This window comes from Geotrypetes seraphini, chromosome 13, assembly GCF_902459505.1.
Source record: "Geotrypetes seraphini chromosome 13, aGeoSer1.1, whole genome shotgun sequence".
Classification (NCBI taxonomy): Eukaryota; Metazoa; Chordata; class Amphibia; order Gymnophiona; family Dermophiidae; genus Geotrypetes; species Geotrypetes seraphini.
In genome coordinates this window covers 48,968,437-48,992,464 of record NC_047096.1, presented here as the reverse complement: position 1 = coordinate 48,992,464, position 24,028 = coordinate 48,968,437, and the positions used below count along the sequence as shown (strand labels likewise).

The window sequence follows — 24,028 nt, the reverse complement described above, 5'->3', positions numbered from 1 at the left end:
GTTAACCCTCTGCTTTCTGTTCTCCAACCACTTGCCAATCCATCTGTGCAATTCTCCTCCTACTCCAGGGCTTAGTAGTTTCTTCATAAGCCTTGCATGCGGAACCTTGTCAAACGCTTTCTGGAAGTCCAAGTAAACTATGTCCACTGAATCTCCACTATCCACTTGTTTGTTCACTTTCTCAAAGAATTGTAGTAAATTTGTCAAACATGACTTCCCTTTCCTGAATCCGTGTTGACTAGCCCTTATTAGGTTGTAATCCTCCAAATGTTGTACAATGTTGTCTTTAATCAGTGTTTCAATTATCTTCAATGACCTTGTCCCCATACCCATGGCAACCAGACTTTTTTCCTCCTGTTCCTGTGGGTTACCCGCAGCTATCCACGGGTAACAGTCACCATGTCATTCTCTAGTCTCTAACAACTGAAAACACAATATTGAAGCACCCCCCCCCCACACACACACACACACCCACCCGGAAGACATGCAGTTGGAGGACTCCCCCTTAGCTTAGAGAAATGAGTGTCCAAAGGTAATTTAAAGAAGACAAATGGGTTGATAAGAGGTAAGATGATATTTTAGATATGCAGCACTTTATACTTCCAGGAATTATTAAAGATTTAGGGATCTCAAAGTCCATCCTTGAGGGCCGCAATCCAGTCGGGTTTTCAGGATTTCCCCAATGAATATGCATTGAAAGTAGTGCATGCACATAGAACTCATGCACATTCATTGGGGAAATCTTGAAAACCCGACTGGATTATGGCCCTCAAGGAGGGACTTTGAGACCCCTGATTTAGAAGCCTATTTGACAACTTAGGTCATCTCAGCAAGGTTTTCTTGAAGTACCAAGCAGTGTTAAATCGTAAATTACTTCCAAAAGATCTTTTGGAATGAATGGTTCAAAAATGTATAGCACTCTACCTTTAGACCTTTGTCAGATTCAATAAAAATGTTTAAAAGCATGGTTTTATAGGATGTACCCTTTAGGAAAAGATTAAGCAAGATTGATTTTTAGGTATGGAATGTTATTAAGAGTTAATTCTTGTGTAAATTCACAGGATCCTTTTACCAAACTGCTGTAAAAAACAGCCTTAGTACATCCTTACATGAGTCATTCCCGCACATTAAGGCTATTTTTCCATAGGGGTAATCAATTACTATGTGGCAATGTAATTGCGCTAACCAATTAGCACATAACATGCCCACTCTCCGCCCTCAGGCCTGCTTCGATGCTAAAAATATATTTTTTTAATTTTTTAAATGCGTGAGTGGCATACGCACATGCAAAAATCATCGCAAGACGCTTGAGCAGGTCCTACATAAGCCCTTTTTTCCTGCAGTAAGAACACATCAGTGCTTACCGCAGCTTAATAAAAGGACCCCTTAAATTGTTAAAACTTGAATTCACTATGGGCTGTTTTTGATGAGGAAAATAAATAGTGAAGGCAAACATAAAATTTTGAAATAAACTACTAAAATTGCTCTCTTAGCATAAGGAAAACGTTTTCACATTCGGTTAGTATTCCATCCATTCTGTTTACTGCATGGAAAGTTGATTTCAATTGAAGCTGTGCCGATTCTTCAAATAAATGTAATAATGCTTTATGCCTGGCTCTGCAAATTCTTTTTAAGCTATTTGTTTTAGCATTTTGCAATACTACAGAGAATTGATCAGAGATCATCAAAGTTAAAACAGCAGGAAATTCATGGCATTAGGACTGCTATATTTCTTGAGGAAGCTAGTGTTGGTCTACTTTGTACAGCAGAGGAATACTTTCAAGGCCGCAGTGAATCTTACTAGCACCAACGGGAGTGACTAGGCTTTATCAGGAATGGATCATTGTTGCAAAAATGCCCTTTTCTAAATGGCCCTTGACAATCACATCTGTTAACCTATCACAACAAAATCATGATTTTATAGTAGAAGTACGGTCAGTAAAGCAAGATCCTACTGTTAAGTGTGCATGAAGAGGGACTAATTATTTCAGAGTATGCCTCAGTTTATGAAGGCAGAATTCCATTACTCACAGTGAACAAATTTTATCCCAGCTCTAGAACTTTACCAAAGTCAGCATGGTAATAGGTACTCATATCATTAGATCATTTTGCAATATCTAGTTTATTGAAAGCTTCTATACCTCTACTAATGACTCTTCATTCAGAGTGGTTTACATGAGCTTCTGTGATGGTGTTACAATACCAAGTTAGTGTTTTCTGGGAAGGTTTTCAATACTACTACTACTAATAATAATAATAATAAAGGTTTATATACCGCAGGACCGTGAAGTTCTATGCGGTTTTCAATGATTATAAATGTTACAGATTGAGTAGAATTGACATAGTTAATATCTATTGATTAACAGCTCTAGAGATCAGTTATTGTGGGAGAGATTGTGCGAATCAATTTCCTATGTACTTTAAGAACAGATATGTTTTCAGTTGTCTCCTAAATTCCCCATATGTACTAGCAAGCGTAAGCAGTTGTTTCAGATCATTGCCCCATAATGCTGCTTGATAAGAGAGAAGATGTTGGTAATGTCTTTTGAATTTACATTCTCTAACTGGGGGGGAAACAAAATTCAAGTTTGAGCTTCTATTGGTTGAAAAGGAGAATAGGTCGGTTATGTATTTGGGGGCTAGTCCGAATAGTACCTTAAAGCAAAAGCAGCCGAATTTAAACTTCACACGTGCCTCCATCAGCAGCCAATGCCAATACTGACTTAATTAAACCATAATCAATGTATGAGCTTCTGTAAAGATGTTACAATACAGAGTTAGCGTTTTCTGAGATTGATTATGGTTTAATTATGTCTGCATTGAAAATTATCAACCTACTTATTTGCACCTATATATACCATAAATCAATTTACCTGCTTATATGTACACATATATTAGTATTGTGTACTGTGTTCATACAACTCCTATTTCTTTGCACGCTTAGTATCTGTATCATGTTCGTGTTCATCTTAGAAATACTAACTTCCTGATAAGTCTAGCTATCTGTGCTTTGTCTATCATATCCTCTACATCAGTGTATCTCAAACTAGTGTGCCTTCTGAGATTCCAAGTGTGCCGCGGCACACTTGAGAGGAAGAGAAGCGTCTGTCAGCTGACTTCCCTATGTGGTACAGTGCCAGCGCTGCCTGATTCGCTGAAGGCCTGCATGTTTCCCCTTTCTCTCTAGTGTCCTCCGGCTTCCCCCCTGGCCTCCCAGGATCGCCGGTAGGTAAAATGATTTTATTTTCAATATAGTGATTGAAATGTGTCAGTTTTGAGAATTTATATCTGCTGTGTATATTGTGTGTATGAAAAATGAATGGAAAAAATTGCATTACAATTAGTAAAGGGGATGGGATCTGGGGTAAAGCTTGGGTGGGACTAGGGAGGTCTGTGGTTGGGGTACTCAGTTGATATTTGCTAGACTTAGGCGGTACTTAGCTTGAAGTAGTTGAGAAACACTGCTGTAGGCAATCAGCTGGCGCCACTGCCTCTCCTTCTCTCTGGCCCTCTTCCCTGCTGGCACCCCCTACTGGCATCTCAGGGCCCATCTGGAGGTTCTCTGCACATGTGGGGACGTTGATGTGATGATGTCACGCATATACATTATGTCATCACGGTGACATCCACGCACTTCTGGGTGCCTCAGGCCATGGCCATTACCTTTAGTGTGCCCCAGCTCGAGAAAGTTTGAGAGACACTGCTCTACATAGTTTATATTTTGATGTCAAATGTATTAGTATTTGTCCAATCTGAAACAGGTGCCACTGAAGCTTTGAAAGTTGAATCACATCAGCATATTCAGGGCTGGCGTTCAACACATTGGAACCCATAGCAAAAATTTAGAAAGGGGGCAAGCTTCAAGTCTTTTAGATTTAGGTAAACTTAGGTCCCCCAGTAGCATGGGGGCCCAGAATAACTGCCCTGTTTGTATCCACCTAATGCTGGTCCTAACCATCTTTTGCAGGGCCAGTGAAAGGTTTCACATCCTGTAGAGAGAGGCTTCTGTTTTATGCTGAGCCAATATGGCCTCTAACACTCTATTGCAGCATTACAATAAAGTTTCTAGCACAATCATCATCAGCAGCTCTCCAGCTATCTTTCCCCAAAACTGCATAGAACTGAAGAACATACAATGTGCAGACAGTGCAAAGGTAAACAGGAGCTACCAATTTATCAGTTCCACATTCTGACCTAGTACTCTAGAATCAGTTGGAATGACAGGGCAATCTGCATGTTTAACGTTTATTGGATCTGATCAGCCGGCAACAATCAGAGATTTTGCTGATCACTGCAAGTGTTAAATCTGGAAATTCAATGCCGGGTCATGTCTGGGCACCAGCACTGAATTTCCAGGTTTGTGGAGCCAGCTAAAGTATAGCAAGTTAAGTGTGATATTCAGCATAAAGCTAACCTGGCCAGTAAAGCTCTGCATATCAGCTCTCAAATGGCTGACTTCACCCCCCCACTTTACTCTTCATTCACAAGTGACAGCACACTCCCCAACCTTAAAAAAAAAAAAAAGTTCATATGCAAAGGCTAACTGTCACCTGGTTAAATCCACCAAAGGATGGGTTCCATTTCTCTAATCTTTAGAAATTGGCCCCTTCCCTAGTCAGGTCACATCTACTTCATTCTAAGTATATGCCATACCCTACCCACACCAGTGGAAACCCCAGCTTGAATGCAACACTCACATCCTTCCCCTGATCAATCTTCACCATACTTCCTCCCATTTCCTTCACACCCTATGATCTCCCGGCATCGCTCCACTCTGGTGCCCTAGAGATTCTATAGCATTCATGCTTTCTACTGGGCCAATCAAAGCCTTAGGCCCCTCCCTGGTAGCAAATGCGAGAGCGGCCCTTTGAATTTTATCATGAACATAAGAACATAAGAACATAAGCGTTGCCTCTGCCGGGTCAGACCAGGGGTCCATCGTGCCCGGCAGTCCGCTCCCGCGGCGGCCCCCCAGGTCCATGACCTGAAAGTGTTCCCTACCTAACTTAAAATACCCATACCCTGTTCACTCAATGTCCTGTAAGGTAAATCTCTATCTGTACCCTGTTATCCCTTTCGCTTCCAGGAAGTCATCCAGTCCCTTTTTGAACCCCAGAATTGTACTCTGTCCTATCACCTCTCCGGGAAGCGCGTTCCAGGTGTCCACCACCCTCTGAGTGAAGAAGAACCTCCTTGCATTTGTTATGAATCTGTCTCCTCTCAGTTTTTCTGAATGACCTCTTGTTTTAGTTGTCCCTGCTAGTCTAAAAAATCTGTCCCTCTCCACCTTCTCTATGCCTTTCATGATTTTATAGGTTTCTATCATGTCCCCTCTCAGTCTCCGCTTCTCCAGGGTAAAGAGCCCCAGCCTGTCCAACCGTTCGGCATATGAAAGGTTCTCCATACCCTTTATCATCCTCGTTGCCCTCCTCTGGACCCTCTCGAGTATTGCCATGTCCTTCTTGAGGTATGGCGACCAGTATTGGACGCAGTATTCCAGATGTGGGCGCACCATTGCTCGATACAGTGGCAGGATAACTTCTTTTGTTCTGGTAGTGATACCTTTTTTGATAATGCCCAGCATTCTGTTCGCTTTTTTTGAGGCCGCTGCACATTGCGCCGCCTGCTTCATTGTGTTATCCACCAATACCCCCAGATCTTTTTCTTGGCTTCCTTCCCCGAGTACCCTCCCTCCCATCGTATAGCTGTACATGTAGTTCCCCTTCCCTATGTGCAAGACCTTACATTTCTCCACATTGAAGCTCATCTGCCATTTTTTTTGCCCACTCACTCAGTTTGTTCAGGTCGCTCTGCAGTTCTTTGCATTCTTCAACAGTTCCGGCCCTGCTGGAGAGTTTTGTGTCATCCGCGAATTTGATAACTTCGCACTTTGTCCCCGTTTCTAGATCATTAATAAATATATTGAACAGCAATGGTCCCAGCACTGACCCTTGCGGAACACCACTTGTGACCCCTATCCAGTCAGAGTAGTGCCCCTTTACTCCTACCCTCTGTTTCCTGTCCGCCAGCCAATTTTTGATCCATCTGTACACGTTTCCTTCCACCCCGTGACTCCACAGCTTCTTCAGTAAGCGTTCATGGGGCACCTTGTCAAAGGCTTTTTGGAAATCCAGATATATAATGTCTACTGGGTCACCTTGGTCCAATTGCTTACTTATCCCCTCAAAGAAATGCAGTAGATTTGTCTGGCATGATCGGCCTTTACAGAAACCATGCTGACTCGATCTCATCAGATTATTTTTTTCTATATGCTCGTTGATACCTTCCCTGATCATTGATTCGACCATCTTCCCCGGAACAGAGGTTAAACTCACCGGTCTGTAGTTTCCCGGGTCGCCTCTCGATCCTTTTTTGAAGATCGGTGTAACATTCGCTATCCTCCAGTCCTCCGGGATTACCCCTGTTCTCAAGGACAGGTTGCAAATATGCTGCAGTAATTCTGCTGTTTCGTCTCTAAGCTCTTTTAGTATTCTCGGGTGGATCCCGTCTGGGCCCGGAGCTTTGTCCGTTCTTAATCTATCTATCAGCCTGAGAACGTCTTCGAGGCTTACCTCCATGCATGATAGTTTCCCCTCCTGATCTCCCCTGAAGATTTTTTCCGGTTCTGGCACACTGGATGTGTCCTCTATTGTAAAGACCGACGAGAAGAACTTGTTTAGCCTACCAGCCACCTCTTTTTCCTCTTTCACCACTCCCTTCCGGTCACCCTCGTCCAGGGGCCCCACCTCCTCCCTCGCTGGCTGTTTCCCTTTCACATATCGGAAAAATGGTTTGAAATTTTTTGCTTCCTTGGCTAGTCTCTCCTCATACTCTTTCTTGGCTTTCCTGACTACTCGGTGACATTCTTTTTGTTGCTTCCTGTGCTCTCTCCAGTTTCCTTCAGTTTTGTCCTTTTTCCACTTCTGAAATGATTTTTTCTTGTCTCCTATCACTTTCTTTACTTCACTGGTTATCCATGCAGGGTCCTTTGTCTGATTTTTCTTGGAACCTTTCCTAAATCTTGGTATATATAGGTTTTGTGCCTTATTTACTGTGTCCTTGAATAGGGACCAGGCTTGCTCCACAGTCCGCGTTTCCTTGGAGCTGTTTCTGAGCTTTTTTCTCACCATTTGTCTCATGGCATCATAGTTCCCTTTCTTGAAGTTAAATGTTGTTGCCTTGGTTCTCTTTCCCATAGGTAGTCCTACTTGCACTTTGAACTGAATCATGTTATGGTCACTGGTTCCTAGTGGTCCTATGATCTCCACATCCTTCGCGGGGCCTTTCAGCCCATTGAGGATCAGATCCAGAGTCGCTGATCCTCTCGTTGGTGCCTCGACTAGTTGTTCCATGAAGCAGTCCTGTACTGCTTCCAGGAACTCCGTTTCCCTTGCACATTTTGAGTTTCCGAGACACCAGTCTATCCCAGGATAGTTGAAATCTCCCATAACTATGGTGTTTGGGTTCTTGCATTCCCTTCTCAGCTCGGCTACCATTTCTGTATCTTCAGCTTCAGTTTGCCCAGGTGGACGGTAGAACAGTCCCATCTTTATCTCGGCTCCGTTGCTTCCTGGTACTTTGATCCACAATGCCTCCAGTTGGGCATTTGTCTCTGCTGTGTCCACAGTGGTTGAGTGAATTGTATCCCTTATGTATAGTGCTATTCCTCCCCCCTTCTGGTAAGTCCTGTCTTTTCGGTAGAGTTTGTATCCTGGCAGTACTATGTCCCATTTGTTTTCCTCGTTCCACCATGTTTCCGTGATCCCTATGATGTCTAGTTTCTCATTATTGGCCATGACCTCTAGTTCCCCCATTTTGTTCTTTAGGCTCCTTGCATTTGTATACATGCAGTTCAAGTCCTGGCATTTTCTCTTCCTTTCTATTTCACCTTGCATTTCATTCTTCATTTTGTCCCCTTCCTGGCCTGCCAACTCCTGAGTATTGTCTCTTTTGGCCTTTCTTTGTGGTAGATTCCTATTGCCTTCCCCTTGTGGCATGTTCCTATTGTCCTCCTCTTGTTCTCTCTCAACATCCAATCCCGTTTTGACTTCCCCTTCCAGTATGTTCATCCTGGCCCCCTCTCGCTTCATCTGACTCCCTTGTTTCTTCATAGTCTGTTGCTTGCCACTTGTGTCATCCCCAAAATCTTTCCCCTCAGTACCCTCATTGGGTACTGTTTCCCGAACCGTCGATACTAGGTCGACTGTCGGCTTTCCCCCTCTTCTTAGTTTAAAGCTTGCTCTATCGCACTTCTGACGTTATTTGCTAGTTGTCTGGTTCCCGCCTTGCTCAGGTGTAGACCATCCTTCTTGAAAAGCTTGTTCTTTCCCCAGAACGTTGTCCAGTTCCTCACGAAGAGAAATCCCTCTTCCTCACACCATTTTCTCATCCATGCGTTAATTGATTGTAGCTCCGTCTGCCTCTTCGTTTCTGCCCTCGGTACTGGCAGGATCTCTGAGAAGGCTATCCTCTGGGTCCTCATCTTCAGTTTCCTTCCTAAGATTTTGAATTGTTCAGTCAGTGCATTCTTGCTGTAGTCCCTCCTGGTGACATCGTTCGTCCCGACGTGGACTATCACTGCTGTCTCTTCCGTCTCTGCTCCTTCCAAGATTCTCTCAATCTTGTCAACGATGTCCTTTGTTCTCGCTCCTGGGAGACAGGTCACTAGCCGATCCTCTCTCCCTCCTGCTATGTGACTGTCAACGTGCCTCAGGATTGAGTCTCCCACCAGGATTGCAGATTTCCCTTCTTTCAGCCTCCGTGTCGGCCGCAGGTCTGTATCCTTGGTGTTCTTTGTTTCTTCCAGCAAGGTTCCTCCGCGGGTATCCTCTACCTTGGTGTCAGATGTTCCTTGTCCTCTGCTCTGTGTGTCTTCCTCATTTCCGTGCTCCTGTTCTTCCACTCTCCTGTAGGCATCATCAATGAACCTCTCGAGCTCCCTGACTTGTTCCTCGTTGCACTCATCTTGCATGGGGTCTTCGGCTGTCTGGAAGGGGGCTTCGGAGATGTAGAGTCCCTCCAGCTCCTGGATCCTGAGCTTCAGTCGACTGACTTCGCTCTTCAAGCTTACCAGTTCCTGGCATCGTCCACACACATATGACTGCTGCCCGGAGGGGAGGTAGTCATACATGTGGCAGTCCGTGCAGTACACTGGGAAGCTCATCCTTCGGGTTCCTTCCGCTTCCATATTTGTCCGCTCTCTGAGACTCTTCCCCTTAATCCCTCCATTGCCCCAAATACCAGTGTTAGACTGTGAGCCTGCTTGGATAGAGAGGAAAAAGTACCTGATTGCTATACAGTATATTGTAAACCACTTTGGGTGAATCTCTTCATGAGAATATGCTGAATATTACACTTAACTGGTTATGCGTTAACTGGCTTCAGATACCCGGAAAACCAATGCCACTGCCTGGATATGGCCTGGCAATGAATTTCTGGGTTTAATGCCAGTGGCAGTAAGCAAAAATGAATATTAGGCCCCGAGTTTTCTTTTAAAGGAATGCATATCAAATAGGACTATCCACCTCTTAGAACAAAGATAGGCTAAGAAAAAATGCATATGAAATACTTTAGAAGTGATAAACTGTGAACAATTGCCTGGTTTTTTACTACATATATACAGCAGAAAAGTGTCCTGTGGATTTTGCGAGTGGAGTTGTTTTTTTGTTTTTTTAATGAGCAATGATAAGAGCTCCATATGACTGAAATGTGATCTGGGAGCTACGTTATTGAGGTACAGTAAAACCTTGATTTGCGAGCATAATTCGTTCCGGAAGCATGCTTGTAATCCAAAGCCCTCGCATATCAAAGCGAATTTCCCCATAAGAAATAATGGAAACTCAGACGATTCGTTCCACAACCCAAAAACTTTAATACAAAATACTGTAATAATAATAATAATAATAACTTTATTCTTGTATACCGCATTACCATGGAAGTTCTATGCGGTTAACAAATGAAGAGAGTGTACATTTACAGCGAAGTTACAATTTCAATAATGTTACATTTACATTATAGACGATACATTGTCAGTGAAGTTACATTTACATTTAGACGATAAATTTACGGTGAAGTTGTTTTTTCAGCTAGGTTGACATATACTGAGTAGTTACTTTTGTTGTAAGTTACATACAGCGGTGTTAAAAATAGCAGTGTTACATACGGTGGAGAAGGGTCTGGGGGTGAGTCGAGGTCGGAGGGGGAGGCAAGGAAGAGGGTGGATAGATCAGAGGAATTTGTCAAAAAGGTAGGTTTTGATTAACTTCCTGAATGTTTGATAGGGGGGGGGGGGAATTGGAGATGAGAGTGGAGAGGCATTTGTTCCATTTGCCCGCTTGGAATGCTAGGGATCGGTCAAGGAATTTTTTGTACAGGCAGCCCTTCAGGGAGGGAAAAGAGAACAGGTATGTATTTCGAGTACGAGAGGGGCCAGTAATTTCAAGGTGCTCGGATAGGTAGATTGGTGAAGAACCTGCTAAGGTTTTGAAGCAGAGGCAAGCAAATTTGAAGGTGATTCTTGCCTCCACCGGCAGCCAGTGGAGTTTGGCGTAATAGGGGCTAACGTGGTCGTATTTTTTGAGGCCGAAGATGAGGCGGACGGCGGCATTTTGTACTATTCTTAGACGTTTGATGGTGTTTTTATAGGTTCCTAGGTATATGATATTACAGTAGTCCAGTATGCTTAGGATTAATGATTGGACCAGTAAACGGAAGGAGAGGTGGTCGAAGTGGTGTTTGATGGTGCGAAGTTTCCAGAGGGTGCAGAAGCATTTTTTGAACTGGGCACTGGTGTAGTCTTCTAAGGTTAAGCATCTGTCTAGGATGACTCCGAGTATTTTTATGGAGGGGTTGATAGGATAATCTAGGCCGTTCAGTTTTATGGAGGTGTTTGTTATTTTTTGGGTAGGGCTTGCCAGGAAGATTTTGGTTTTTTCAATGTTTAATTTTAATTTAAATTGTGAGGTCCATAGTTCTAACTTGGTGAGGATGGAGGATGTGAGTTGTTCCGTCTGTTGGGTGAATGAAGTTAGGGGGATGATGATGGTGATGTCATCGGCGTAAATGAATGATTTGAGGTTTAAGTCAGCTAGTGTCCGTGCAAGAGGTGCCAAGTAGATGTTAAAGAGGGAGGGGGATAGTGGGGAGCCTTGTGGGACTCCGCAGGAATTACGCCATTGATGGGAGAAGGTTCCATTGCTGTGAACCTGATAAGTACGGTTAGTTAGGAAGCATGAGAACCAGTGTAGTACTTGGCCGGAGATGCCGATGGAGTCCAGGCAGTGGAGCATGATATCGTGGTCGACCTGATCGAAAGCGCTGCTTAGGTCGAATTGGAGTACTAGGGCGCTTTTGCCTAGTGAGAATAATTGGAGGAGGTAATTGGTTAGGGCGGCTAAGACCGTTTCCGTGCTGTGATTTAAGCGGAAGCCGGATTGGGAATCGTGAAGGATGTTGAACTTTTCTAGGTAGTTCATGAGGTCATGGTTAATGAGGCCTTCCATGAGTTTTTGGAAGAGTGGGATGTTGGCGATGGGTCTATAGTTGATGACGGAGGAGATGGATTCTTTGTTGTTTTTAAGGCGAGGGGATACGAGAATGTGGCCGAGTTCAGTCGGGAAGAGGCCAGTGGACAGGCATAGTGAGATCCAATTGAAGAGTTCGGCTTTAAATTGGGGGCGGCGGATTTAATAATGGTGGATGGGCAGTTGTCTAATAGGCAGTTGGAGTTGGCGTATTTTGAGAAGAGTTTGAGGAAAAGGTTCCAGTCTGGGCTATCGAATGAGCTCCAGGTCATGTCGGCCCTTGAACCTGTTGTGTCTACTGCTGAAAGGTTGAATATTGTCTCAGTGTTGGGAGTTGTAAGTGACGATTTTAAGGTTTGGATTTTGTTGGCAAAGTGGTCGGCTAGGATTATTGCAGGGGGTGGGAGTTCTGAGCTAGAGAGTTTGTGAGAATCGGTGTCTAGAAGGGAGTTGACTAATCTGAAAAGTGCTTTACTGTTTAGAGAAGGGGTGTTGATGAGTTGGGAGTAATATTTACTGCGTTTTTCAATTATCAGTTTTTTGTATTCGCTGACTTTTTTCGCCAGTTTAGTCTGTCATTGTCGGTCCCTGATTTGCGCCATGTTCGTTCTAGTTTCCTTACTTCGCGTTTTATGGCTAAGAGATCCGCGTCAAACCATTTGTTTGAGGGTTGGGGTTTTTTTTTTGCGGAGTCTTGGGAGGGCGATGGTATTAAGGATTTGGTCGCTGAAGTGTTTCCAGTCAAGGTGGAAGTTGGGGTTGGGGTCGGAGTTGGAGATGAGGGTGTAATGGGACCAGAAATCTACAGGATTAATTTTTTTCTCTTGTCCAGGTCATCGTCTTTGTTTGGTTGGGTGTGTATTTCCTGTCTGGTTGTTTTTTTAACCAGGATAGTTCAAAATGACATAGGAGATGGTCGGACCAAGGGGTGTTAGACCAATCTTGTTTTATGAGACTTAAGTTTGGAGTAGTGGGGGAGTTGGAAAGGAAGGTGACCATGTCAAGCTGGTGTCCTTTGTTGTGTGTTGTGGTAGGAGAGGGCTTGGCGAAGCCTAGTGATGTGAGGAAGGAGTATAGGTCTGCAACATTGGGTTTTCTTCTTGCTCAAGATGGAGGTTGATGTCTCCTGCTAGGAGGTTGTGGGTGCCAGCTGCCGAGTTTGTGAGAAGGAATTCAAAGTAGTCTTCTTTTGCAAGGTTCCATTTATTAGGGGGGATGTAGAATAGTGTGACGTTGAGGTTATCATTGAGGTCAGGTTTAGAGATTTTGCAGGTGAGGATTTCTAGATCGTTCGTTGATTTGGAATCTAGGATTTGGAAGTGAAAGTGGTCACGTAGTATGATGGCCAGGCCATCTCCCCTTTTGGAGTTTCTTGAGAGGGGGATTATTTTGTAATGTGGTGGGAGAATGTCTGCTATGATGGCATCCTGGTCGGAAATGAGCCATGTTTCTGTTAGGAGTACAAAGTCTAGATGAGTTTCTTCAAGCCAATCTTTGAAGAGTTGGGCTTTATTTCTAACCAAGCGAATGTTCAGGTAGGCGCCAGGAAGAATGGATTGTTCTAGGGGAGGCGAGGGTTCCGTGCATTGTAAATTTTTTAGGGATCGCTTTCTGTTTTGTGTTGGTCTAGGTGGGTGGCGGGTAGTGTGGATCACCGGGATGGGGAAAGGACCTATTTCTGTGACGTTCTGAATGAGTCAGTGGGGTCGGAGGAGTTTGTCGTGTCCCGGGATTCTAGTCCATGCGATGTAGGTGGATATGGGTTCGAAGGCTAAAGCTTTAGAGAGCCATCCTCTTGTGGTAAGCAGGTAGAGAAGGAGAAAGGCAGTGAGCTTGTGGGTAGGGCTTGACATGTTTGTTGATAGGTGAAGTGGCTAGGGGAGGATGGACAAGAAGAAGGGGAAGGGCAGACTGGAGGTGCGGGGTAGGGGGCGAGACAGATGCTTAAGTAGGGGTTGTAAAAATGAAATATTCCGGGCAAGTAAGGTTATTTGTGAGCAGTAAAGCAAGATGGTCTGTAGGCAGATGAACAGGTTAGGATTATGAGCTAGGAATATAGGCGGTGTTTTAAAAGACAATGAACAGTTCTGAGAGATGGAATGTAGGTCTAGGCAATCAAGATTAAAGGCATGAGCAGTTGTATAGTGTGGGTCTTAGGCTAAAATGGTATAAAAGGTAGGAACAGGTAGGAGTCCTGAGCATTTAACAATAATAAGTCTATGAGTTTTAGAAGAGGGTGCTCTGATCTGAGTGGCCACTAGTAAGAGGCAAGGGATAGGTTATTTGGCCCTTACGAGTTAGAGACCAAGAGCTTGGGATCTGTCCTTAGTGGGTCCCTGTAAGCAGGTCCGATGGTGTCTCTCACTCTCTTTGGTGGTGTGGGTTGGAAAAGTCTCGACGGAAAAGTCACCTCTCCTGGTTGGTAGAACGGGAAGCTTCACTAGGACGCTTCACAAAGGCGCGTACTAAGGCGCATGCACCTTTGCCGTGTGCCTTAGCCGCGCGCCGAACAGCTGCGCGCCGTTGACGCGACGATCAAGAAGCAAACCCCGCTGGTTCGGGGGAGGGGCAGCGCAGTGCACACGTGCCTCTCTCGGCTGTTGTGTATGCTTGTGTCACGCTTATATTGTTCACAGTTGCGATGCTTGTGTTACGTTCAGCTGCGTTCAATGATGCGACCCGTGTATGTTGTGCGTGCTTGTGTCACGCTTATATTGTGCTCAGTTGTGATGCTTGTGCTGCATTCAGCTGCACTCAGCGATGCACTCAGAGATGCCATGCGCGGTTGTTGTGCATACTTGTATGTGGCGCACGTCAACACACTCATATTCTAAGACAACGCTCGTTGATCAAGTTAAAATTTGCTGGTTGTGACCTTTTTCACTTTCAATAAAAATATATCTAATAAAAAAATTATAAAACGTTTGCTTGTCTTTCAAAATACTCGCACACCAAGTTACTCGCAATCCAAGGTTCTACTGTATTCTTTTTCTCCACTGAAGAAAAATATAATGATTGATCAGGCAACGGTCCCAAACAGCACTCTTTTCACAGGATGTTGTCAGAAAGATATTTAATTAGAGATGTCAGTGCCCATAGTGAATTAGCGACTACCTAGATCAGGGGCATCAAATGTCGGTCCTCGAGGGCCGCAATCCAGTCAAGTTTTCAGGATTTCCCCACTGAATATGCATGAGATCTATTTGCATGCACTGCTTTCATTGTATGCTAATAGATCTCATGCATATTCACTGGGGAAATCCTGAAAACCTGACTGGATTGCGGCCCTTGAGGACCGGCATTTGACACCCCTGACCTAGATACTGCCCAAGTAGTCATTCTGGATTTTCCATGGCATCATGGAAGTACGGGTCACTCCAACTGCACTAAGGAAACAGGATTTGTAGAAGCTGTGAGGGACTGCTTCATGGAGCAACTAGTCAAGGAACCAACGCGAGGGAGTGCTACTCTTGACCTCATCTTAAACGGATTAGGGGGGCCTGCAAGAGGGGTAGAAGTGGGAGGACCACTAGGCAACAGTGACCACAACGCGATCCGATTCACATTAGAAAGGGGGACACCCACAGTAAAGAGGACCGCAACAACTGCGCTCAACTTCAGGAAAGGGAACTATGTTGCTATGAGGGAAATGGTGGGGAGGAAGCTCAAAAACGTCCTTAAGATGGAGACTGTAGGAAGCGCCTGGACCCTATTCAGGGACACCCTGCAGGAAGCACAAAGAATGTACATCCCAAGTTTCAGGAAAGGCGGAAAGAACAAGCGGTCAAAGGACCCGGTTTGGATCTCAACAGAAGTAAAGAGGGCAATAAACGACAAGAAAGTGTCCTTCCGGAGATGGAAAAAGGACCCAACGGAGGAAAATCACCAGGCGCACAGGAAATGCCAAAAGGAATGCCACCGAGAGGTTAGAAAAGCAAAAGGGAAATATGAAGAGGGGCTGGCCAGGGAGGCGAAAAACTTCAAGGCATTCTTCAGTTACGTAAAGGGGAAGCGACCAGCGAGAGAGGAGGTGGGGCCGTTGGACGATGGGGATAGGAAGGGAGTGATCAAGGAGGATAAAGAGGTAGCTGAGAGGTTGAACACGTTCTTCTCGTCGGTTTTCACGAGAGAAGACACATCTAATATACCGGACTCAGAGGAGCTCATGAGTGGGGAACAGGCTGAAAAATTAGAACACATAGAGGTAAATAAGGAGGATGTCCTCAAGCAGATAGACAGGTTAAAATGCGGCAAATCGCCGGGCCCGGACGGGATCCACCCAAGGGTTCTGAAAGAACTAAGACAAGAAATAGCGGGCACAATCCAGCATGTTTGCAACCTATCCTTGAAAACTGGAGAGGTACCAGAGGACTGGAAATTGGCGAATGTCACACCTATCTTCAAGAAGGGATCAAGGGGTGACCCCGGAAACTACAGGCCGGTGAGCCTGACTTCAATTATAGGGAAGATGGTGGAAGCTATGATCAAGGATGGTATTTGCGAGCATATCGAGAGATATGGCCTACTGAGAACAAGCCAGCATGGATTCTGTAAGGGAAGGTCATGCTTAACGAACCTTCTGCACTTCTTTGAGGGAATAAGCAGTCGGGTGGACAATGGGGAACCTATAGACATCATTTACCTTGATTTTCAAAAGGCTTTCGACAAGGTGCCACATGAAAGGCTGCTTAGGAAACTGTGGAACCACGGGGTGGGAGGGGATGTGCACAGATGGATCGAGCACTGGTTGTCGGGTAGACTGCAGAGGGTCGGAGTAAAGGGAAAATACTCTGACTGGCGGGGAGTCACAAGCGGTGTGCCACAGGGATCGGTGCTGGGGCCGTTACTCTTCAACATATTTATCAATGACCTGGAAAAAGAGGCAAAGTGCGAGGTTATAAAATTTGCAGACGATACCAAACTGTGCGGCAGAGTTAGGTCTAGGGAGGAGTGTGAGGACCTGCAAAGGGACCTGGACAAGCTGGAAGACTGGGCAAACAAATGGCAAATGAGCTTTAACGTGGAAAAATGCAAGGTCATGCATATAGGTAAAAAGAACCCGTTGTTCAAATACAAATTGGGGGGGGCATTACTGGGAGACAGCAGTCTTGAGAGAGACTTGGGTGTGCTGGTAGATGCATCACTGAAGCCATCTGCACAGTGCGCAGCAGCCTCGAAAAAAGCCAACAGAATGCTGGGCATCATAAAGAGGAGCATAACAACCAGGACGCGGGAAGTCATCATGCCATTGTATAGAGCTATGGTGCGTCCACATCTGGAATACTGCGTTCAATATTGGTCGCCGTACCTCAAGAAGGACATGGCAGTGCTTGAGAGAGTCCAAAGGAGAGCAACGAAACTGGTAAGAGGGCTGGAACACTGCCCATATGCCGAGAGGTTGGATAGGCTGGGGCTCTTATCTCTGGAAAAAAGGAGGCTCAGGGGAGATATGATAGAGACCTTCAAGATCATGAGGGGCATAGAGAGGGTGGATAGGGACAGATTCTTCAGGCTGAAGGGGTCAACAGGCACGAGGGGGCATTCGGAGAAACTGAAGGGAGATAGGTTCAGAACAAATGCAAGGAAGTTTTTCTTCACCCAAAGGGTCGTGGACACTTGGAATGCGCTACCGGAGGAAGTGATCAGGCAGAGTACGGTACAGGGTTTCAAACAGGGATTGGACGGATTCCTGAGGGATAGGGGGATCGTGGGATACTGAGAGAGGTGCTGGGATGTAACACAGGTATAGAAAGCAAACCAAGTAATAAGTATAGAAATCCAACCAGGTCGTGCATGTGCAAGACCGGAGGGTTAGGACTTCGATGGGAAGATAAAACTCAATGGGAAACCAAGGTGGCAAGGGGGCCCCTTCTGGTGTCTCAGACAGGCCGTGACCTGTTCGGGCCGCCGCGGGAGCGGACTGCTGGGCAGGATGGACCTGTGGTCTGACCCAGCGGAGGCACTGCTTATGTTCTTATGTTCTTATCATACAGATAAAGCTGCTGAAAAACAGGGTATGGCCCTAGTAAGCACAACTTATCCAGGTAGGAACTACTTTTACCCAGAAAAGTGCAGCTGAACGTCAACTCCTCAGGTTGTTTTTTTTTGTTTGTTTTTTAAATAGCTGGCTATGGATTATTTCTTCTTGCATGGGTGACACTAATGACTTGAGCAGGCATTTCATTACAGCAGCGGAGGGAAATGTGACAAGCTCATTTAACACAGGATTTTAGATTCATAGCAGGGAAGGAACCTGGGGGCAGGGGGACAGAACGAGACTATTGAAAGATACTCCTTCTGTTGAATGAGCATCCCAGCTGCTTTGACTCATGTTAGGAAAGCCAGAAATAAAAGGAAGAATGCTTGTTAGATGAAAAAAAAAAAAAAAAAGGAAAGCGTGGGTGTCCACAGACTGAGCTCAAGAAGCACAGAGTCATGGGAATACTCAAATAATAGAGGTTGCATATGAGCAAGAAAAGTGCACATTTACGTAGACACTGTTCCATTCTGTTCTAATCATTGGCTGTCCTGGAGGGGAAGGAGGACAGAATAAAGTGGTTTTAATGCCGAGGGCTGACTAACTTCTTATTTAAAAGTGAAATACAGAATCATTAGATACTCTGTACTGAGACGGAACACTGGGATTTAGAGTTCGAGGATGGTTCATTTGGGATTGGAAGAGAGTCAGCTAGGGATCTAAAGGGGGGTTATAGTAGTTTAGGATTATTTTGGAATTCTGAATGGGTTTTGGAATGTCTGACGTCCAATTTTGACTCTGTACTTGAAAGTAGCATAACTTTCAATAGCACATGCCTTTTATAGAAAAGTGTGTAGCGCTGATTCCTATGCCTAACCTTGGACGCCAGACTTATGTCTGCTGAAACCTGGTATAATTCTGGCACTCAAGTCAGGTGTTCTAAGGCAGTATGTTACAACTATAAGCATAACTTTCCAGAATGGTCTTCCGCTAGAGTTTTTCAAAATATTAGGACATCATCTTGACCCCTACTCTTTCTGGCATTAGGATTGGGAGCATTGCCAAAACCAATGCAAGGAGCAGCCATCATAACCAATCCATACGCCAGGCCATGATGCGGGGGTAACTCGGGATACCAGTCATCTGGATTTCCCTGGGCATGTTTTGTCCGGATTTTGAAAAGCTTCCGACGTTGGGAAGGCATCCATTCGCAAATGCGCAGATGCAACGTGGCGTCATCACGCCGCATCCGTGCATGCGCGGATGCTGTCCTGATGCATAAACAGGTTAAGGGTTGTGGGGCGGAACTGGGCGAGCCTGGGAGCATGGCCATGGGTCCGGATTTTCCATCGGAAAAATCTGGTAACCCTAGGGGTAACTAGTTCCTAAAGGCTTATATCCCTCTTAAATGTAGAAGTAAAGATCTTTGCAAAAATCCTGGCTATGCATTTGTTAGACATCAATCATCAGGTGGGTTTTGTTAAGGACAGGAATTCAATTACTAATATTTGCAAAAGTGCTGAGTGCCATAGATTATGCACATAATAAACAATTAGACTCACTTATTATTAACTTTGACATAGAGAAAGCATTTGACATGGTCCCATGGCACTATATGTAGTGCATGTTAGAATGATTTGTATTTAGGTGTCATGTGCTCTCCATGATAAAACTGCTGTATTGTTACTCGTGGGCACAAGTCTCAATAAATAATGCTTTCTATCAGCCCTTCAATATGCAGTGAGGTGCAAGGCAGGGGTGTCCTTATCCCCGTCTCTTTTCATATTGTGCATGGAACCTCTGGCCCAAAAGCTATCCCCAATGACTTTCATGGTGGCGCTCTTTGCTGATGATCTATTGGCAGCACAGAAGTTGCTGCCAAGAGCCTTGGGTATCTTGAGAGATTTTGGTCAGATTTCGGGACTTTGGATAAACGCAGATAAGTCTGAAGCTCCGAGTCTTATTGAGAATCTAACCTCTATTTGGCAGGGTGTTTTTTCCCCTTTGGTGAGTGGGACCTATACCGAAACATTTAGGCTTTCATATACCATGAAATCTCTCTGCTTTGAAGGTCAGTAACATCCATACTTTATTGCAACAAACAAGGACCTTAAGTTTATTTATTTAAGTATTTATATACCACTTATAACCTAAGTGGTTTACATTCAGGTGCTCAAGCATTTTTCCCTGTCTGTCCCGGTGGGCTCACACTCTTATCTAATGTACCTGGGGCAAAGGGGGAATTAAGTGACTTGCCCAGGGTCACCAGAAGCAGTGTGAGATTTGAACCCACAACATCAGGGTGCTGAGGCTGTAGCTCTAACCACTACACCACACACTCCCCCCAGTGATTCTGTGGCCAGAGGATTTGAGGCAATGGAACAACATCATTTCAAAATTATTGTGGGAATCTAAAAAAACTAAGGGCTTCATTATAACTATTGCAGTTGTCCCATAGAGAGGGTGGCATGGGTTTACTGATCTAAAAGCATATAATGTTGCCTCTCATCTGAGAATTGTATGAGACTACATGTTTCAAACTGCAGAATTCTGTGATCTGACATTTGAAAAGAACTCAGCTGGCAATCTGAATTTGGCCTATGTAATCCATGCAAAATCAGTTGACTTATTCTCTGCTTTGAAAAAGTATCTGTTAATTAAACCGGCTAGACGGTCATAGAGAAACTTCCGTAAACACCAAGATTCAAGCCCATTATTCTCATTATCTAAATAGAACCAGCAGGTCAGCACAATAATTGGCTGGCCCACATCATCTCACGCACTTCATCCTATTTAAACTTCAGGAAACTACTAAAAACTAATCTTTTCACCCGATTCATACCCTAAGACCCCTATGCCCACCCTGGCCCCTTCTATCTCACCATATCCTTTAAGCAGATTGTCTTGACCTTCTTCCTTGTACCATTTTTTTTTTCATTGCCATAATTGTACCCATCTTTGCTGACTGTACCATCCTTCGCCGATTATTACCACTGTTCGCTGATTATTCCATTTTTTCTCTCTGTTTGTACCATTTTTTTCTCTGCCACCTATTTTCTCTGATTGTAATATTGTACCATTTTCGCTGATTGTCCAGCCCTTCTTCGTTGTAAACCGCCTCGAACTACTATGGCTTTGGCGGTATATAAGAAATAAAATTATTATTATTATTATTATCTACCCATAATAGGCAATGCTAGGATGTACAGAAGGCAGATTTGAACATTGGGCTCAACAGGGTCCGATAATGCTCAAACAATCCTTAAAAATAATAACTTTCTGGAACTCCCCCGCCACACCCATGCCCCTCCCATAAACAAGTCCCCTTTTAGGACACATGCTATAGGTGTTAGGTGCACTGCCTTATAGAACAGTGTCCGATTAGATGCACATACAAATTATGCACGTGATGGCACGTAAGTGACAATTAATAAGAACATAAGAATTGCCGCTGCTGGGTCAAACCAGTAGTCCATCGTGCCCAGCAGTCCGCTCACGCAGTGGCCCTCAGGTCAAAGACCAGTGCCATGAGTCTAGCCTTACCTGATGGTTAAGAGCTCATTAACTAATTAATTTGTGCACACATCCAGGGGATTTATTTTTATATTCTAGTTGCTTTTATGTTTAATAATGTACTCTGCTCATTTGGTTCTGGAAAGGTGAAATATAAATTCTAGAAATTAAAATATTCAGAAATGATGAACAGGGCCTGCCAATCAGGTCTGATGCAAGGGTGAACTTTTAGCCTGACATCCTCTCTTAATTAAGCTTTTAAATTCCTATAATGCCGTCAAAAACCTGATAATTAAGCTCAGCAATAATGATCATCCCAACAGCATTCTTCCCAGAACAGTCCTAGAAAATGAACACTTTTAATTAGGAAACTTTGTTGTATAAAAATATACATAATTTGCCTTGCTCCAAGTTTACTTTATTGAGATAACTGCATAATGAGCGTCAAAGGATTAAAGCTTTCACTTTGGTTTGCATTGTGTATTGCTTACACACTGGCAGACTCAGAGCAGTTCTATCATCTGCATAAAATACTCTCAGAGGGTTATTTTGCAATTATCTGCTTGTATAGAACTGATAATCCACACACAACCTTTTGCTTAAGACTCCTGATGCAGTCCTAGAGGCTGAAACACAGCTGTGTTGAGTCTTATGGAAGTTCCTCAATAAAGAATACACATAGAGGGGCATTTTTAATAGTACATCTAAGTCTAATTTGGACGTTTTAGAAAAGACGTCCAGAGATCCAGTACAGAAAATGTCCATTTTCAAAACAGCCAGTCGCCTATATTTTATTTTAAAAAATTACCTATGCAGACATTTTGGTCATTAGTGATGTCTATCTTTTTTGGCAATTTTCAAAAATAAAAACATTTACATGAAAAATGCACAAGAGCAAGTTTTGCAGACGTACCCAACTACCTTGTCTGATCGCAGCAGGGGAATCCCAATCAGCTGAGCCAGTTTCAGGGAGTCCTGCCAGCTCAGTTCATGGGGGATTACCCTGTCAGGATCAGCTGAACTGGCAGGGAGATCCAATTCCTCTCTCCCGTCTTCCCTCCCTCACACTCACTGATCCCCCAGTCCCCTACACAGAGACCCCCGCCCTACACCCCCCCAACATCCCCCTGTACATTTACTCAGAATAATTGATAGGATGGATGCCCACTCCTTCCTGCCGCTGGGCCCCATTGAACTCTGACACCCCACCCCAAACTGCAGCACCCCCCTGAACCCCTAGCACCAAACCGTAGCACCCTCTGAACCTCTATCAATAAACCGCAACACCCGCACCCAACCCCGGCACCCCCCATAACCCCATATCTTTGAAGACAATCCGGTGGGAAGGATGCCCACTCCAACCCACTAGCAGCTCCCTCCTTCATAATGGCAGGGCCTTCCCAGTGTATCCTTGGATGCACTAGGGGGGGGCCCAGTGCAGGGAGGGGCATAAGGGTCCCTACTGACCAACAATCCTTCACCACTAACTCATGCTTCACGTTTGGCATTATATGATCTTATCACTTTCCATGCTCTCAACTTCCTCTTCTTATTCCAAGTGACTTAAATATTCATCTAAATGACTTCAATGACAAATTGGCATCAGCAGCAGTGATAGGGTGGTATTTGTGTCTCCTAAAAGAAAGATACTTTTAATATGATACAGAAACAGATAGGGCGGTACAGAATATTCATATTTGATTCGGCCCTAAATATATTAATTGTATTCGGCCAAATAGTGATTTATATTTGAATACAAATAATCTGGGGATCTACTGTGCTAAATCCTACCAAAATAAACACTATCTCCGATTTCACATGTCCATTATTTGTATTCAGTTGAATAATATTTTTCAATATATGTACCGTACTTGACCGAATCGTAAAATTTGCTGTTTGGTACAGCTCTAGAAATAGGCCTTTCCAGTATGCCTGTAGACATTAACCAGGCAGGCAGACCTATGTCCGATACCAAAAGGAATACAGTCATTTATCTTCAGTTCCATTTAAAAAACCAATACCATACAGAAGCAGGAATTGAAAATTAGTATTTCCCCTCAGGGGACAATTTTTTTCTCTCTTTTTTCTTTTTTTTTTAATGTCAAATGAGGAGGGGAAAAACTGGACCAAAGGGAAGATAAATGAACAGTGCATTGGCTTTCCACATGCTGTGACAAATCCAATTCCTGTCCAGTCCTCAGAGTAAAATGAGTAAGCGAAATCATGCAGGACTTCTGGTGTTAAACATAGGCAGGGTCATATATCATTCCTAGCTCTCATCAGCATCCTTTTTTTATATGGCTGTTGCTACCTGATGGACAGCGAGCACACAGGGCCTCCAGTCCTCCTGCCTAATCCTAAGCCCAGTCACAATTAAGTTTTAAAGAGGTGCCAAGTAATTAACCCCAGAAATCACATTGCACATGGTAGATACTTGTAGTTCTTAGTCTGTAGAACCTGAAAAACAGCAAAGTTATAAAAATTTTTTTTTACATAGTCCCACTGGTTAATGCAGCAGCTTGAGAACCTGGGGAACTAGGTTTACAGTTTACTTAAAATTTGATAAAAACGCTTATAAAACTTTCTAAGTGCAGTACTTAATAAAAATGGGGAACAAAACATTGAGAAATACATACAAGACAAACAATGGACAACAATTTACAGGAACAAAAGGAATAGAGGGGAAGCACTACAATGGTATAAAGAAAAGTTAACAATTAGGGAGAAGACGAAGGGAAGGGGACATGACTGGAAAAGTCTTTAAGAAAATAGAGTAAATGGAATGATTAACTGATCAGTTGTTTAGCTATGCTGAGGTAAGTAAATTTACGAATCAAACTCATCCTTAAAAAGAAAAGTTTTCAAGGAACTCTTAAATTTTCCTAGTATGGGTTCCTCTCTAAGATGATTTGGGAGCAAGTCCCAAAGCTGGGGCGCGGTGATAGAAATGATCTTGTTACGCCTAGTGCTGATGATTTTTAAAGAAGGTACTAAGAGAAGATTATGAGCATTTGAA

At 44.0% G+C, this 24,028-nt stretch overlaps 1 protein-coding gene across 7 annotated transcripts in view; it reads right to left on the bottom strand.

Annotated features, from left to right (window-relative positions):
• ARHGAP32 (Rho GTPase activating protein 32) overlaps positions 1-24,028 on the bottom strand; it is a 786,874-nt gene that overhangs the window by 300,792 nt on the left and 462,054 nt on the right. The gene's annotated exons all lie outside the window — the stretch shown is intronic.